This window comes from Lissotriton vulgaris, unplaced genomic scaffold, assembly GCF_964263255.1.
Source record: "Lissotriton vulgaris unplaced genomic scaffold, aLisVul1.2 SCAFFOLD_6342, whole genome shotgun sequence".
NCBI lineage: Eukaryota > Metazoa > Chordata > Amphibia > Caudata > Salamandridae > Lissotriton > Lissotriton vulgaris.
The window spans coordinates 48,489-53,814 of record NW_028245691.1 but is presented as its reverse complement, the minus strand read 5'-3'; positions in this window follow the sequence as shown (position 1 = coordinate 53,814).

Sequence of the window (5,326 nt, the reverse complement as noted above, 5' to 3'; positions counted from 1 at the left end):
TGAAGAACAGCTTTGCCAAATTGTACGCGCCTCGCGGACACTTCAGTCTGGGGCGCGGCGAACAGCGAATGGGACAGTGCGTACCAGGTGCTTTTGGTCTCCCAGGGGGTACAGTTCACAGCGCACAGTACCTTGGTTTGCTGTTGAGTTCGGGGCGGACGATGTGAAGGCCAGTCAGACGTCCCTCATCGCGGTGCCTTCCTTGTGATGAGAGCTACGGCTCGGGGGCCACAGTCCTTTTACTTTGGGCAGTGATGCGTGGAGGGGCGCAGGCTCTTCGGTGCAGAGTCCGCTCCGGTCTTGAAGGGGGGAAGCGGCGGACGGTGATGAGAGATGCGGTGCGATCCCAAGTACGGCACGGCCACCGACTGCACTACGCGCCGCAGCTGCCCTGTCACAGCAGCGGGGCGCTTCAAGCAGGGCGCCACATGGGGAGAGTGAACCTTGGCAAGAAGTCAGTCTTTACGTTGCGAGCTACGGCTCGGGGGCCACAGGGTCGTGGTGCTCGGACCTGACGGGTCCTTTCTCACGTTGCGAGCTACGGCTCGGAGGGGCAACAGTCACGGTGCTCGGGCCGGACGGGGCTGGGCTTTACTTGGTATACTGCAGCACGGCCAGGCAGAAGTTGCGTTGCTCAGCAGGACAGGGAGGCTTCAGGCTCTTCAGAGTGCGCGATGACGGGGCACAGCACACTCAGCTTTCCTCGGGCAGCGCTGCAGGGTCAGACAGCACAAAACCACAGCTTTTCCTTCAGGAGGGGGTAGCGCCCAATGTTCCTGGGGCGCAGTTCAGGGGGGGCTCACACGCAAGCCCTTGGAGAACTGCTTCAGAGATTGCACAAGTTGAAATAAATGAAGTCTTTCTCAGTCTTTTCTCCTCTACTTCTTGCAGCAAGGCACCCACCACAGGTCAGTCTCTCAGGCTAGAGACAGTAGTCCTCCATGCAGCTTTCCCAGGTCCTTCTCTTTGGGCAGAATTTCTTCTTGGCACAAACAGGATCTGCTGTTTAGGAGCAGGGCTCCTACTTTTATACACAGTTTCTTTTGTCTTTGCAGGCCAGGGGGCCTGAGCCTGGTTCAACCCAGTTTTGGAGCACTTTGTTTTGGAGACTGCTGTTTCTTTCAGGGTGCAGGGCAGAGACATCAGACGCTCCACAGGAGGTGGAGCCAGCATTGTGGTGGCAGAGCACAGCCCTATTCAGAGTAAAGGGGCACTCCTCCCACCTATCCTGGGGGTAATCCCTCTATTCACCACCTGGCATCCCAGACTGTCTCCTGGAATCCCCCAGGCCTGTCACTCACAGAAACCAGACAGCAGATACACATCCTAGCAGAGGTGGGCTGAACTGGTCAGGCAAGCAAATGCTAACTTTCTAAAAGTAGCATTTTCAAACTAAACTTGACTTTTTACCATGTTCCCTGAGCCTGCTGGGATTATAGGGTGTAATAATTCCAGCAGCCAATGCTGGCCTATGAGAACAGGTAGCCTTACAATAGTGAAAAACTAAAATGGCTGTAATTCACTATTAGGACATGCCACACACAGCAGGGTTTGTCCTACCTTATGCTTGCAATGCTCCCTGCCCTTGGGCCTACCATAGGGGTGACTCACATGAAGTAAAGGAAAGGTTTAGAGGCTGGCAAGTGTGTGCACTGGCCCAGCCAGCATGACAGTTCCAGACTGCACGCAGGTTCTGCAATTGCAGACGTTAGACACATTTTTCAGGGCTGCTTCTGTGGGTGGCACAACCAGTGCTGCAGGCCCACTAGCAGCATTTGGATTTACAAGCACTTTACTGGGGACTGACCGTAAACCAAATAAGCCAATCATGGAAATCAATTACATGTACACTTTTCATAGGGAGCACTTGCACTGTGGCACCGGTTGGCAGTGGCACAGTGCCCTGAGCATCTAACACCAGCAAAACATCTGAGGCACATCAGCAAAAAGTGGAAGGGAGACTCACGCCAAGGTGCCAGGTCTAACGCGTGTCCCCTCCAGCTGAAATGTGGGGAGAACTACCCTACCCCTGGGAGTTCCTCATCACTAAGGCGGAAAAATCTAGACAGACCGTCAGCATTGGCGTGATCTGTGCCAGGGCGATGTTCCACCGTGAAGTCCATACCCTGTAGGGAAATGGACCAACTCAACAGTTTTGGGTTCTCACCCCTCATTTGCATCAACCATCTGAGGGGCCTGTGGTCTGTCTGAACCCGGAAGTGAAACCCAAACAAGTAGGGTCTTAGCTTCTTCAGTGCCCATCCACAGCAAAAGCTTCATGCTCAATTGCACTCCACCTCTGTTCCCGTAGAAGTAACCTCCTACTGATGAAGGCTACAGGTTGGTCCCAGCCCTCCTCAGTTATCTGTGAGAGAACAGCCCCTACACCATGCTCTGAAGCGTCTGTCTGCACCAGGAACTCTTTGGAGAAGTCAGGAGCCAGGAGCACGGCGCCGTGCACATGGCAGTTTTCAGGGTGTCAAACGCTTTCTGACAGGTGTCTGTCCAGATCACTTTCCTGGGCTGCTTCTTAGAAGTCAGCTCTGTCAAGGGGGCAACAATGCTGCCATACCCCTTGACAAACCTCCTGTACTACCCGGTGAGTCCTAGGAAGGCCCTCACCTTTGTTTGGGTCTTGGGGGGTTCGCAAGCCAGGATGGTCTCAATCTTGGGCTGAAGAGGCGCTACCTGGCCGCTCCCAACTTGGTGTCCCAAGTACACCACGGAACCCTGTCCGATCTGGCACTTACTGGCCTTGATCATGAGGCCTGCCTTGCGCAGTGCCATCAAAACTTCCCTGAGGTGGCGCAGATGTTCTGCCCAGGTGACACTGAACACTGCGATGTCATCCAGGTAGGTGGCACTGAACTCATCCAGCCCAGCCAACATCTGGTTGACCAACCTCTGAAAGGTGGTAGGGGCATTCTTCATTTCAAATGGCATAACCCGGAACTGGAAATGCCCATCTGGTGTGGAGAATGCTGACCTCTCTTTGGCCCCATCCGTCAGGGCGATCTGCCACTACCCAGACGTTAGGTCAAACGTTCTGAGGTACCGTGCAGCCCCTAACCGATCAATGAGCTCATCAGCTCTGGGGATGGGGTGCACATCAGCCTTGGTGACTGAATTGAGTCCTCTGTTGTCCACACAGAACCGGAGTTCGGGTGTGGCTCCCGGCGCAGCAGCCTTTGGGACCAAGACCACTGGGCTGGACCAAGGACTGCTGCAGGACTCAACTACCCCAAGAGTAAGCATCTTTGAGACCTCCTCTTTGATGCAGGCTCTCACCCTGTCAGTCACTCTGTAAGCATTGTGCTTTACAGGCAAGCTGTCTCCTGTGTCCACATCATGGACGCACCAATCTGTGACACCAGGAACCAGGGAGAACAGATCAGGAAACTGCCCCAGCAGTTGGCGGCAGTCATTCTTTTGCTCAGGGTTCTGGGTGGGTGAGAGGTTACTCCATCCACTGACCCATCTCGCTCAGAGGCTACCAGGAGGGCAGGAAGAGGCTCGGACTCCTCCACCGCCCCATCATCTGTTGCCAAGAGCATGCCCACTTTGGACCTCTCCAAGTGGGGCTTAAGGCGGTTGACATGCAGGACCCTCAAGGGGTTCCTGGGAGATTGCATGTCCACCAAATAGTTGACAGGACTCTTGCGCTCCACAATCTCAAAGGGGCCTGTGCACAAGGCTCCACTGGGGCCAAGACCCACACCTTTTGTCCAGGCTGAAGCTCAACCAGAGTAGCATTCTGGTTGTACCACTGCTTCATCTCCTCCTGGCTGGCTTCCAGATTTGCCTCAGCAAGTGCTCTGAAACGCCTAGTCTGGTTCCTAAAGGCCAGCATGTAACTGTATACATTCTGGGGAGGTTTCCTGGGAGATTGCTCCCAGCCTTCCTTGACCAGACTTAGAGGTCCTCTGACTGGGTGGCCATGCAGGAGCTCAAAGGGGCTGGATCCTAGAGACTTCTGTGGCACCTCACGGTATGCAAAGAGAAGGCATGTGTAGTAATGACAGTCCACACGTGGTAGAATTCAAGAACATTTATTCAGTTCTATTTAACACAGGTGCTCCCAGCTTGACAGGATCGTAACAACCGAACATTCTACTGCTGCCTTCAAGTGACAGCACGGGCCATACCAAGTGGGAAAGAGGCATGGGGTGAACCGGAAGGAGAGGGTGAAACCAGGGGTAAGTTACAACACATCATCCTCCCTAGGGAGACAACGGAGGGATGGGGAATAGGGCAGGAGACAAGGAGGTGGGTGCGGAGTGGAGAAAAGGGAAGAGCGGGGGAGGGAGAGAGCGAGAAAAGGAGAGAGAGAGAGAGAAGGAGTAGGGGAGAGGAAAGCAGGTGTACACCGGAGGGACAGATAACATCAAGTGCGCAAAAAACAAAGGTGGGTCTTACACAGGGGACCCTGGCCCCGGTTGGGCACCGGGGTCTACCTTATAGGATAAACCATGGCCTCTGCCAGCTTTGGCAGAGAGCCCCTAGATAACTATAACAATGTCTATGTCAGGGCGGGGTGGTGAAGTCCAGTGACGGGTGATTAGTATCCTGAGAATCTCTATTCTCTGCCCCCCTTTCCTACCAATAGTAAACTGACTGTAAATCCCCTTCACCCTCCTGGTCCTATCTAATGGTGGCGGGAAAAACCTGGTCTAGAGCCCCAACTTCCCGTCTTTCCCGACCACCCCTCAAATTCTAAACAATGTGTTAGACGGACCGGGAGGGTCGGCCGAGATTACGGGGAGAGGTCTCCAGGGAGAGCCGTCTCCAACGACTGTACAGATAAGTAACTTCCCCCCCACAGACGGACACCACACAAGATGAAAGGTTATTGAGACTTTATATGCAATTCTTAAGTTACGTTGGTATGATACAAGGAGGTCTGGACTCAGGGGTCCCCTCGGTTCTGATCTCTGGTTGAGGAAAGGGGTAGCGGGACAGTCTTAGTTACCAGTGAGTTCAAAATAGCTCTCAATCCTCGAGCTCGGCGTTCTTGATGATCGGGCCGTGGAGGAGCCAAGCAGGTCCCGAGATGGATGAAGGAAGGACGACGGTCCGCGGCGGAGCCTGCAGGTCCCGGTGAAAGATGACGGTTACAACGGTCCGCGGCCACGCCAGCAGATCCGGACGACAATGAAGGATGAAGGTTACGACGGCTGTGGCAGCGCCAACAGGCAGGACGATGAAGGTTACGACGGCTGTGGCAGCGCCAACAGGCAGGACGATGGTGCACAGGACAGAGCTACGGCAGCGCCAGTAGTCCGTCCAGGATGAGTTCCTCTTTACGTCTCTCGACTCCAAGATACAA